We start from the raw sequence: 13,772 nt of genomic DNA on the forward strand, positions 1-13,772 counted from the left end.
TGGTAAAAATTTCTGGTTGGATATAAATTTTTGTTTGTAATTACTTGTGAAAATACATGTTCATCGTTGAAAATACAATTGTACAATTACATGTTCATCACTGTAATTAGTTTGATTTAGCCAAATATAAGCAAAATGCTAGAAAAACTTGTTTGAACAAAATATAAGTCAAACATTAATCACATTCATTGTTGTTTTCGTTACGTTACGTTGTTGATGTAGCAAATATTGGAAATTTCTACTTCCAGATCCTTCGTACGTCATCGAATGAGAAGGATAATGTGGTTGCAAAGCATACGGTGGGAGTGGTTGTTGTAATATATAAAAAATTAAAACATGATATGAGATTTTAGAAATTAAAAAATATGAGTATACAAAATAATTAATATTCGTATTAAGAATAAATTATTATAAATTTTTACAAAATTTTGATCCATCAATAATTTAATCCATCATATTCTAAAAATTTAAATTGAAAAAATAAATCGAATACAAAATTTAAATTAAAAAATTTTAAATTGAAAAAAATTAAATTAAAAATTTCTAAATCCCACCCATCATTTAAATTAAAAAAATTCTAAATAAAAAGATTTCTAAATCAAACACAACATTTATATTAAAAGAAATTCTAAATTCAACACAAAATTTAAATTAAAAATTTCTAAATCAAATTTATCATTATTTGATTTCTAAATCAAAATTTCATTATCATATAACAAAAAATAATAGAATAAATAAAAAATCACTCTTTGCCAGCTGGGAATTTTACTTCAAGCTGGTGATGAACTACTCCTGCTAGGCTGCTTATGCCGTTTTCCTGCTTCTAAAATGAGAAAAAAAAAAAAAAAAACTCAACTCAATCCTTTCACGTGAATGAGCAAATACTCCTGCCCTAATGCCATTCTCTCTACTTGTGAAACGAGAGAAAAATCTCAACTCAATTAGTGCTTTTCGACAGCTGGAATCAAATGTGGGGAAGAAAGTGTAAAAAATGTGGAAAAAGCCAAAAGTAGAAAGAAAAAACAAAAGGGACAAAAGTTCACGTTGGGGGGGGGGGGGGGGGGGGGGGGGCGGGCCAAGAGAAAGGGCATTACTATGTGCCGTTTCTCTCGGCATTCTCGCTGAGAAGCATTTCCCTTTGCTTTATCTCTCACACGTGGCCACCATAAGCCATAAATTGTTTCCTCTTTTAATTGCTCAACACGGCCCCTCCACTTAAGCTAAAGCCAATGTTATGCTTAAATTCTTCTTCACGTGGCTCTCCTATCTTCATGTGCATGGATAAATGAACTTGTCTTGAATTCACATGCATATTTACCTAATTGTTCCTAAAATCAATCAATTAATACCTCTAAAATTGAGCTCTTTTATGTCCTTTTTTATCCATAATATTCAATTAATCCCTTATTTAATAAAATAATTCAATTAATTAAAAATAACTAACAATTATATAATTAAGGATAAAATATGTATGTATTATATACTCATCAGTTTAGTTGTTGAATTATGGCACTTTATAATTAATGTGAATTTTGGCTCCTAATTATTGCATATTAATTTGGATACTCAGCTGCTGTTATATGCATTAAAAGTTAGCATATTATTAATATTTTGAGTTAAAAAGATAGTCCTTCAAATTTTAGAATATTACAATTTGAGTGCAAAGCCATTTTAATCCTTATCAGAACGGTTAGTTCTCCTCTAATACTAAAAGATAAGAAAGAAATGACAAATATTTTCGCTCATTGTCACTAGTTAATTTTCCTTATATTTTCTGGCCGAATCACTAGGTGTAGAGGTTACATTCTCTTAATACCTAGATTCTTATTTAAATTGATAATATGGGATAATTTAGGATTTGTGTCCTTATTTATTTTTAATTCCCAAATTAAAGTCTATATTAATTGAGAGACTTCTTAATTTAACTATTTTCCTAAAATTAGGATTTACCTACTTCAATTAAAGGAGATTATATTTAGGACATGAAGAGTTATATCTTTTAGAAGTAAAAAAGAATATGATCTCTACTATGAGTTGTATATAAGTATAATATTTTTCTATAGATAGAGATGTATTCTACACATTGAAGATATTTGAGCACAAGTAGAGAAATAGAATTTTCGTGCAAGTGAATAGTGCCATGAACAATGTTAGTGAATAGTATCAATGAACAGTACCTCTCGTAACTATTCATGGAATTTTAATTTTCATGTTTAACATTCATCAGAATGTTTGCTGATTGGTCTCTTTTGGTGAAAGGGTTGTTTGTAGCAGTAACGAGATTCATATCAAGGTTACAAAAAAGAAAACTTGTGGTGCTTACTAAGAAGATTCAACTAAGTAGGGTCAATTAGGTGGCGACAAAAGTAGGAAGGAGCTTGAAATTGTTTAAAAATCTGATTGATTGTAATCTTCCTATATTTGAGCATGGCATCATTGATGAAGGACTGGAATTCGAACCAAGTAAAAATCTACAAGTGATTTATTTTCCCCAACTTTTATCACATACATCTAAATTAATTGGTTTAATTAATTTAAGGTTATAATTGACACACATCTACATCTAAATTTTCCAACACGTTTTAGTAGAATATGTTATGCTTTGGTCGAGTCACCAAGAGTACAAGGGACTTTCACTAATAAAAGTTTGTTTTGTTATAGAAAAGATATAATATGTTTCTATTCCTGCTGAGCCACCGGAAGTTAAAAAAAAAAAAAGGGATTTCATGCACTCGTATTGGGAAGAAAAGAAACAATGTTGTTTCTATATCTCTACTCATGCAGGGAGCCCAAAAACTTTCTATTGCAAGCTTAAGCGGAATGATCGGAATTGCTTGAAGTTGCCATTCTACATGCTCATGTAGTGGGAATCAATACCGTTATGTAGTCCACTTGTCGCAAGTATCAAAATTTTTGTGTGATGCATGTTTGACACTAATTAAGATAATCATGATATGCCTTATAAATATGGAATGCATTATGACCATCATGTACTTGCACATTTAGAAGATAAACCATGATTTACAACGTTTTAATTTTTTTTATATATAATTGAATTTTGTGTAGAAATATGAATTCGAGTTGTTGGGGGTCTTAATGTAGAATTTCTAGATATCTAACTCAAAAGATTAGTTTACTGGGTAGAGTAATATATCTTACTTATAAGTCCAAGTAAGTCTCTTTTACTAACTAATGTGAGACACAACTCAACAATCCCCTCTAAATGAAACCACTGCTGGGATGAATCCACCACCGGATCTTGTTCCTTTCACTGAACAATGTGGAACACAACTCAACAATCCCCTCAAATGAAACCACCGACGGATCTCGGTTGTTTTATCTAACAATGTGAGACACAATTCAACAATCCCCTTGGAGGAAACTATCGTCTCTTTCCGATCATTTCATCTGACACACCTGAGTTGTTTCATCACCACATTCCGTCTACTATGGTCTGTCTCTGATGTCACTTGTAGGGTGGAGCTTAGCTTAAGATTTCTAAATATCCAAATCAAAAGACAAGTCTATTTGGTAGAGTGACCTACCCAACTTATAAGCCTAAGTAACTCCCCTTTACCAGCTAATGTGGAATATAACTCAATACGAGCCATAGAGAAATAATAATAGTGAATTTTTATTTTTTCTTTAATTTTTTTTTATAGGTAACACAATTTTACATGAGCCATTCCGAAATGTTTTCATATGATAGATGTTTTTGGTTAAGTTAAAGTGAGATCTATTTTGTCCCGTTTGAAATGATTTGTTTGCTAATATTTATAGTAAATTATTAATCCTATTGGCCTATTTTGCACAAATGTATTTAAAACACCACTGAAATTGGACATGAGATCAAGTCTACAACAATTTCAAGAAAAGACAACAGTAAAACCATACTTTACAAAAGCCTCCTAAATACATGTTATATTAATTTAGTTGCAAGTTAATTAATTACTAATTTATATAGAAATTGAGTCCTATATAAAAGCAAGAATTTTTTATAATATATCTTCTTGTAAATTAATCAAATTATTAATTTACAACATTACTCTAAAATTTTCAAAATTTATTATTTAATCGATGTTATTAATTTATCACTATTTAACTATTTATTGTTATAAGAGGAGTAATGAAACAGCCGAGAGATAATGACTTGAACGAATGGTTAGTGATTTTCAAAAATGGATATTCTCCATAAATGTTAACAATACACGTGGTCATGCATAGAAAGAACAATTGTTTCTATTAAATGCAAATTATATTTAAAAGAAAAAAGCGGTGATACTTCCACCCCTCAAATTGTGTAAGTGCACCCCACTTTAAAATATAATTATAAAAAATTCAAATTATTTGTAATTGTTTCAAATGAAGAAGAAATTTTAAGAATTAACCAATTAAATCTTCTTCGTTATTTAAACTTGTGGCACAAAAATACATGCTTTGGGTAATTAAATTATTTTTATGTTACAAGGGTAAAATAATCAAAATAAATTTAGGTTAAAAAACATTAACAATCAACAATGATCAAGATATATATATAAAGAATCTAATTGAGTATGTTTAAACTTTTTATTAATTTAAAATTTAAAAAAATAATGTGAATTTTTAGTAAATATATTTTTGAAATATGGTGAATCTACATAATTGTGAGGTGAATATATCTTAGTAAATATATCTTAGGCAACGACATTAAAAGGAACATATCTTTTATGACGGTTCAAAAACCGTCATTAAATGCATACATATAATGACGATTATTTTAATAAACGGTCATTATATATCATATGTATATAAGTTTTAATGACGGTTTTTTTGTTAAAAACCGTCATTAAATGTATACATATAATAACGGTCATTATATATCATATGTACATAAGTTTTAATATCAGTTTTTAGAAAAAAACCGTCATTAAAAATCACATTTAATGACGGTTCTTAAATAACAGCCATCTAATGCACTTTTCCATTATTTTTTTGTGACGGTTTTTATTCATAACCGTCATCTTTTATAGTAAATATACTTATATTTAATGGCGGTTCTTACATAATAACCGTCATCTTTAGCATGTTAATTTAAAAATAAATAAATATTTACAATAATCCTTTGAAGCCCCAATTTCAATTACGCTATTTATAATTTTTTTAAAATTGTAGGTTCTACAAATGTTTCATATCAAAAGTTAGTTATACAAAAAGATTTGATAATTCCTTTTCTCTTCACAATATCTTCAATATATCTTCAACTTAATAACATGCTTGCTTGCTGCCTTGAAAAATTATATATGTTTATAGCCAAAGGGAAAAACAAAAACAACCTAAGAAAAAACAATTAGCAAGAAGATAAAGAGCAAAGAAGTAACAACATTTTTTTTAAAAAAAAGAAACGTTTTTTGAGTGTTGTTTTCTTTGAAATACAGTAGCAAAACAAATTATAGGCACCACATACAACAAAAATAATAGTACAAGTATTTGCCTCAACATAATTTTGATTTAAGAGATGAAGAGAGTTCAAACAAGTTGATCATATGTCAAATAAATTAAATTTAAATGCTCGAACTTCTCATTTCATGAAATTTTAATAAATTAAACTATAAAAATCAAAAAATAAGCATTTATCCGTCTTCCCATGGTTTCTTTCAACAAGCGCTAAATGAATTATTGCTATCAAATTAATATAAGCTGCCAAAGTAAATAAATTAAATGGATGGACCTAAATTTTAAGGTCTAGGAATTTAACCTCTTCATATGGCCCATCAATTCAATGAATGTCACCAAACTTAATTGTAAATTCTTGACCTATAGAATTTTGAAAGAATATATGATTAGAAAGATCCTAAAAATCACCACCATCTGCTAAATTAAAATTTTGAAAGAGTAAATTTATTACGTTTGCACATTCATATGCTTGTACTATATTAATTTAATAGTAGTATCCCAGTTTAGTCGTCCAAGAGCATTAACACATATACACTATAAGCTAAACAGTTAGAAGACTCTATAGGTACCTTGATATGAGTGCATATCTAAAAATATTTTCAGAACTCATGTTCTAAAGCAAGAAACATGAGAATGGATTGTAGATACATAAATATATGACCATTGTAGATGTGAATGGTGAGTAGTATAGTTGTAACGCCATACAGGCAATTAAAGCACAAACTGCAAAAGTCACCTGATACAACTTGTATTTTGTCAAATCATTTAACTATTCAGCAAAGAAGAGGAGACCATTGGCGTCAAAATATGCAGTTGCTTTGTTGTCTTCTACATAATCTGCATTAATAAAGTCATATTACTGATAGAACTAATAATTTTGAATGAACCAAAATGAAGAAAGTTGTTCGAAAGCTAATTTAAGAAAAGGAATCACTTTCAAACTACCGAGAAATAGAAGCAAGGAAAGCAATAACCAACAACAAGTTTAGAAATCAACTTGCTTTCATGCTTTTGTTCTTTAGGCTCAAATTGTATAGAATCCTAAATAACTCCTTCCAATTCCTTAGTTTTTATCTTGAAAGCAATCAAAGCATCCATTTGCTCACTCAAACTTTCAACCTAAGCATAATTTTCTTTCACTTTAGTCCCGTAAAACTTGTCAAATTTATCAAACTCATCATCAAGCCTTCTAAAAAACTACTGCTCTCATTCCCCTCCTTCCTCAACAATCTTCCAAAATATTTTCAATACAAAATAGACCAAAAAATTTCTAGGAGCCTTTTTGATTGTAGAACAGCAACTAATCAACACCTGCAGATTTCCAGTGGCTGTTTTGCTACTGTTCTGCAGCGAAAACAGCCAATAGAAATCTGCAGGGGCTGTTTTACTGCTGTTTTGTAGTGAAAATAGCCCCTGCAAATTACCAAGGGTTGTTTCACTGAGAAAAGCTGCAAAACAGCCGTTGTAAACTTCTAGCAGCTATTTTGACAGCAAACCTACAGAAAAACAGCCCTTGGAATTGTCCATTGCTGTTCCAGCTTGATGAAAAATACAGTAAATTGAATTTTTAAATACGAACGTAGTAAATAAATAATTCAACAACCATGGGAAATTATCAAAGGAACCCCAAATGGGAACAAGCAAAGTTATCAAGCAAAAACAAAATAGATAAGCCTTATTATCAATTTCCTTTCTGAATTTTTTATACTAATAATCAATAAAAACAAATTATAGCGAATTAAAGCTTTCAATGATTTGGGCAAAAATTGAAAAGCCCAAAATTGAAAGAGTGACAATTAATACTTATATGATAGAGGTCAAATTGAAAAAAAAAATACATTAAAAAATGAAGAGTACACCTACCATGAACTTTCTACAACTCTTCCTCATTAGATCAGCTAAAACTTCCGCAGAATGTTCAGTTGATTTCTTGGAAGCTTGGCTGTAAACAAAATAAATCCCACATTTTGTCACCACGTAGCAACACTTTATGTGTTTAAGATACAACTGGAAAAAGACCACAGTATTTTCACAATACTCACTGTCCCCATTCAAATCAAAACTACTGAAGAAATTCTTGCCCAAAACTATGTGATCTAATTCGAACTAAAAATAATGTAAAAAAACCTGAGGTGGATAACAAACTTGTAAAGTGGAAGAAGTTGGAAAATTGCAAAACAAAAACCATGGCAAGAGAGAATAGAATCATTTTCCATTACCACAACACAAAAGATTCCGTTAATCAACAGACAACAATATAAGGAAAAAAATTAAGCAGAGTAAACAAATCAAGTAATCAAATCCATTGAAGAAATTATTGCACAAAAGGATTAAGGATTACGACAAAGAAACAAACACCTTCAAGATGTTTTTGATCTGCATCAAAAATTACAAATCCAACCAAGAAACCGACTCCCAAAATCACAGTTAGATATGAAAATATGAAATTAAAAGTAAGTAATTAATTACTTAATCACAGAGAACCAAACCAATCGAAGCGGTGAATCAAGGTGGTCATGTTACAGCTTCGGGCAACAAAGAAGATCAACATTCAAATTTGGTTAATTTAAGTAAGTAAATCAAAATCTCAGGCGATGCACATATGTTATCGAACAACAGAGACTTACATGGTAGAGTGTTTTCTTCCGCAAGTGAAACGACGAGTGATGGCGAGGCTAGGGTTTATCTGGTTCGATGGTGATTGACAGTGAAGGCTTTAATTTCAAGCAGTTGATGATTGGGTTGTCTTCGACGGCAAGGGTTTGGATATGGGTTAGAGTTTTCTTGGGTAAGAGGGGTACAATGTTGACTCCGGCATAGTAGAGAGCAAGCATAAGAGAGAGGGGCTGCTGGTGCTGGCCTGCTGCTGTGTGTGCATGAGAGCATGGTGAAAGAGAGGGTGGCTGCTGGTGGCCTAGTGCTGCCATGCTCGGCTACTACTGCACGGGCTAAGTGTGTCGACGGCGTGTGTTCTGCTGAGAGAGAAGGGTTGCGTGCGTGCGTGCTTTTAGAGTTTAGAAATTATATGTAATTTTAGGGATTTGGTGTTTAGTATAGGGCCGGTTAATTTGGGATATATATATCAATGACGATTCTATAATAACCGTCATTAATTTGAGATATATAATGACCGTTAATTTACATAATCGTCATTAAAAATTAAAATTATTTTAATTACATATATAATGACAGTTATATATAACAACATTCATTAACAATTATCATTTTTAATGACGGATTTTTAGTAACCGTCATTAAAAATTGTAATTTTAAAATTAAAAATATTTTTTACTACGCATACAATGAATGTTTTATGTAAAAACCGTCATTAAAAATCAAGACATTTTAACTACACATATAATGATTGTTATATATAAAAACCGTCATTAAAAATAAAATTATTTTTAACTACACATATAATGACCGTCGTCATTAAAAATGGTCATTTTCAATGATGGTTTTTATAAACAATCCGTTATTAAAATTATGTGTAGATTTTACTTGACATTTAATGACAGTTCTATTACATAACCGTTATTAAAAGTGCTACATATTATGACTGTTCACATAATAACCATCATTAAAAATATTTAATGATGGTTGTTAAAAAGAACCGTCATAACTCATAACATATGCGTCATTGTTTAACATTTTTGTAGTAGTGGTTTTTAAAAACTATCCAAAGCACACCTATTATATGTGTTTCCAATTTTCCCTTATAACAATATGTAAATGTCTCTTTCAATTGCAAGAATTCGATTTCAAAAAATAGTGAACAAAAGCAAAATGCCCTAGTATTTCACTCAACTACTTGTTCGGGAATCATCTGTATCATGCTTTTTGAAAGGAATTTTTTAGTATAGCGCCAGACATATTTTTAGAGCTTTCATATTTAAGGAATCATGGGGGTAAATCCCCTTTTAATACCTAAGATTTAGAGACTATTTATTTTTTAACTTAATAACTTAAAGTGACTTAACTTAATTAATTAAGTTAATTAGAAGTGTTTGTTTTTATAACTTAATAAGATTTTCCAGATAATTTTGACTTAATAAAATAAATTAATTTTTTTAGTTTTTTACTAAATATAGAAATATAAATCAGTCAACTAATTTCTAATTTCAAAAATATCCATACTTTATTGTTTATTTTTCATGCTATCTCAAAGCTCCTGCATACACGTTTACTCAATAATAATCTCATCTTTATCTTTTTTTTTTTTTATCAGCCGTCATGGAATCCCTTCTCATTTTGGTTCTCTAATCAAGTTTTTGAATCTCTCATTATCAGTAATTAAAGATGTTATTCTTAAGCTTTTTATGTAATTACACAATCTATTTGACTAAAAAAAATTATCTATTATAATTCTAAAATCATTATGTGTTCACTTGAATGTAGTTTTGCTTATATATAGTAAAATATTATGGTACTTATGTTCTTTCAGATATATATTGTTTATTAGACATACAAATTTAATAAGGATAGAAATGTAAAAGTACATGTTTTTTATTTTTAAAGTTGGAAAAAAGTAATACTTATTTTTAGAGATTCAGATAAAAAATAAACATATTATTTAGATTCAAATATTTAAGTCTATTTAGATTTTAAATTAATTCAGATCTATTCAGATTTTGGATAAAAAAACAAATGCCACCTTGATAACCCTTTATTTTTCAGACATTGTCTTTTTTTTTCCCTTCTTAATAATTGAGTAAAAGAGAAGAATCTTCGTCTTTATCTTTTTTCCCAAAGTGTAAAATGAAAATAAGGAGGCGTATGTATTACCAAAAAAAAAGTTAAAAATATAGTTATGTATAAATTTATTTTTCAGAGAAAATTCAAATAAATCTAGTAACACTCCACATGTGAAATATAGATATATTTTTCTTTTTCACAAGTGGAGTGTTAGCTAGATTTATTTAAACTTCAATTTTTTTGGAAGCTCAAACATCTACCATTTTTGATAGCTTTCAAAAAAAAAAAAATTCAAGCACAAATAGCTAAACATAAGGCTGAACTTTTCTTCATTCAAACTTCCAAATTTAATTTATTTTTTAAAAACAAAATCTCGAGTTTTGGGAGTGCTATCAGTCTATAAAAATTTTAAGAGTATATATTATTATCAAAATTTAAAAAAAAAATGTAATCTTTAACTTTAATATAACTAATGACATTAGTATCTTAGTGTATTTTTCAAATTTGAAACTAAACAAAAATTTAAACTCAATCCTTGGATCATCAATAAAGCTGTTATTGTTGGATTCAGCTGTGGTTGTAGGTCTTGCAAAAGAAACGGCTTAACGACGAATTTCAGGCTGATTAATGGAAGAACTATAAATAAAAGGACCAAGATCCCCAATGAAATATAAAATATTATTCATACATGGCATCCTCCAAGCGAACCCTCAATAATCCAGAATGTACAGATGACAGCCATGTGTCCCCTGACTATTACAATGAACTGAAACACTTTAAGAAATCACGAGCTTAGTCACGTGAGTTCGTTTAATTCGGTTCTGATCAAGTAGTCATGCTTCTCACACGTGACTTCATTAACACAATCAATAGCACTGAAATGCTGCTGTTTAGTCGCTGGTGTTAAATTTTAAATTTTATTAATATTTTTAAACCTCACTTCTACTCTTTAGCCATTGATTGAAATAAAATTTGGAAGAGTTATCTCCATAGTGTGAAATTTTAAATTTTATTAATATTTTTCTCCGTATTAATTCTTTAACTTGCAATTTTGGAACCTAAATTTGCTTTGTTGAGTTTTGGAATCTATGAACTGTTAACGAACAGTAGGTGTTCTCTTCAAAGCAAGACCGGCGAAGGGCGATTCTTTTGAAAAGAGTCTTCGTTGAAGTGAACTCCTTTCTAATAGTAGACAGGCAGGTACGTGCTCCGATATAAGGGGGTCAGCTCGGCAAGTAAAGGATATAAGGAAAAAAATTATATGTGTAAATTCGTTTCTTTTATTTTCGTCCTTTTGCTTTGTTCTTTTAGCATGGATTATGAATCGGTTCATGGTAAAGCAAAGAGCAGTAAATTAAAAGCGATGAAAGAGAGCTTTTGTTTAAGAAATATGTAAAATTTTTATTTACCAAGGGCAATTGTTGGCTTCATATTGGCTTCTTCTACTATTGTTTCAGTGGCTTCCTTCTTGGAATTTGTATAGTCGCCTTGTTGCCATTTACTATATTTGGAAAGCACGAAATTGTCTTCGACTTCATAATCATCCTTTGTCTTTTGTATATGCAAAAAATCTAATTTCTAGCCACTTTAGCTTTTTTGGTGTGGCTAGTCCACCGACTGGTAATAAATCTCGGCCTATATATTCGGCCTTGCATTTATCTTGCGCCAGCCGTCTATCTTCTTCTATCATCATCTGGCATTCACCAAGAGCTCCTTGGATCAAATCGACACTGACGGTTTGGCGAAGGGAAACCCGGCTCTTGCAGCTTGTGGTGCCGTGTTTCGTGGTTTGGTGCTTTCCAAGGTTGTTTTGCACAGTCCCTTGCCCATCAAACGTCTTTCTATCATTATGTATTCTGCATTTTTGGCATGTTTTTTTTAGAAATTATTAAGGTTAACTATACTAGAAACAAGAAAAAGCAGAAAACTAACATTGAAGAATACGTGGCATTTCTAAAATGAGCTCATGTATTGCATTTGTAAGTTTTGTCAGTGTTTCTAATACATATATTTAACTAGAATGTTCTAATAAATATTCACTAATAGCTAACTATTGTTAGGAAATTGAACTTCCTCCCAAGATCACTCCAAGCAATTTATCAAGCAACAAATTAATAAGAAAATTAAATGGAGAATACACCAATCAAACAACACAAGATTTACGTGGAAAACTCCAAATCCGGAGAAAAACCACGGCCGTTGTCACAAGACAACCAGAGAAAAATATTCACTATGTGGAAAATTATTACAACCACTCTCAGAAATAATTTTCTCTCACCCAAGCCCCAAATACATAATCCTGAGAAATACCCCTTAACAAAGCAAACTCGTAATACCCATATTGAGGAGCCAAATGCTCCTTCAATATAACTACATGCTTATGAATATTTCTCTCCCATGTTGGAAGCTCTCAATGCTTCACTTGCATTCACCAATTGAATGCTCTCAATTGGATTGCTTCTCTTGGAATTTGGATGCCAAGCTCTCAAATGAGAGCTTCCTTTTATAGGCAAGATTTTGCCTAAAATCAAGCCAATTTTTCAACATTTAATAGCCACCATTTCAATAGTTTTGACCACTTCCAATTGCTTATCAAACTTCTCGACTATCTCCAAATTGAATTCAAATGATATCTTCGAAATTGACTTTTCAACTCTTTTTTTTTTTTAATCAATTTTCAACAATCTCCACCTTGATTAAAAAAAAAAAAAATTCATAACTAATGTTACAAAGCGCTGTTTTCACCAACAGTCATAATTCTCAACATAGAGAATTATCATACTCCACCATAAAGAGTATACCACTTAGAATTAACCATTCTAAGATTTTTTTTTTCGGCACATGTCAAACATATCCGCTGAAAATTATGGTGCAATTCTCATGCTTGGTTTCCCTGAGAATTCTTCAGCCATGACATAACTTTTCCACCACACACCTTGCATTTATACCAAGCCAATGCCCGCGTGCAAACTTGTGGACCCCGCTGATCATAACATGTTCTCTTTCATGGCAACTTGGAGATCTACATGCCAAAAGAACTAACCCAGTCTCCTATCAAAAGGAAACTCACCATCTGCGAGAATATCAGTGTCTTCTTTACTGATTTTGGAGTAATTTGCCGAGTCCACTCCACCTTCTTGACAATTTTCTTGAGGTACCAAAATTATCCACACCTTCAAATCTTTGTGCATACCAGATTGGATACACCTTTGACTTGAATTCTCCACAAGCCAATAAAATCATTCTCCCATTAATTTTTCAACATCAAACTTCAACCAAGTTTGAAAAACACCAGCTGCTGACATATTTGCTTCCTATTCTCTTCACCACAAATTATTTGGATTGGCTCCCACTGCTTCATGTGAACAGTACCGTATACGTGAATAGTACCCCGACACCAAAACTTCAATCAATGGCTCTGATACCACTGTTAGGAAATTGAACTTCCTCCCAAGATCACTCCAAGCAATTTATCAAGCAACAAATTAATAAGAAAATTAAATGGAGAATACACCAATCAAACAACACAAGATTTACGTGGAAAACTCCAAATCCGGAGAAAAACCACGGCCGTTGTCACAAGACAACCAGAGAAAAATATTCACTATGTGGAAAATTATTACAACCACTCTCAGAAATAATTT

General features: G+C 30.7%; 1 long non-coding RNA gene across 2 annotated transcripts; it reads right to left on the reverse strand.

Annotated features, from left to right (window-relative positions):
• Positions 1-5,504: 5,504 nt before the first annotated feature.
• Positions 5,505-8,481, reverse strand: LOC107174610 (uncharacterized). Of its 2 annotated transcripts, XR_008054955.1 has the most exons (4): positions 8,061-8,481; positions 7,297-7,375; positions 6,170-6,270; positions 5,505-5,793 (listed from the first exon to the last, which is right to left on the reverse strand). It is a non-coding gene; the product is annotated as an uncharacterized LOC107174610 (long non-coding RNA). The 2 variants fall into 2 exon arrangements; XR_001506586.3 differs by lacking the exon at positions 7,297-7,375 and having other exon boundaries at positions 8,061-8,476.
• Between the last annotated feature and the right edge of the window lie 5,291 nt (positions 8,482-13,772).

This window comes from Citrus sinensis, chromosome 5 (assembly GCF_022201045.2).
Source record: "Citrus sinensis cultivar Valencia sweet orange chromosome 5, DVS_A1.0, whole genome shotgun sequence".
NCBI lineage: Eukaryota > Viridiplantae > Streptophyta > Magnoliopsida > Sapindales > Rutaceae > Citrus > Citrus sinensis.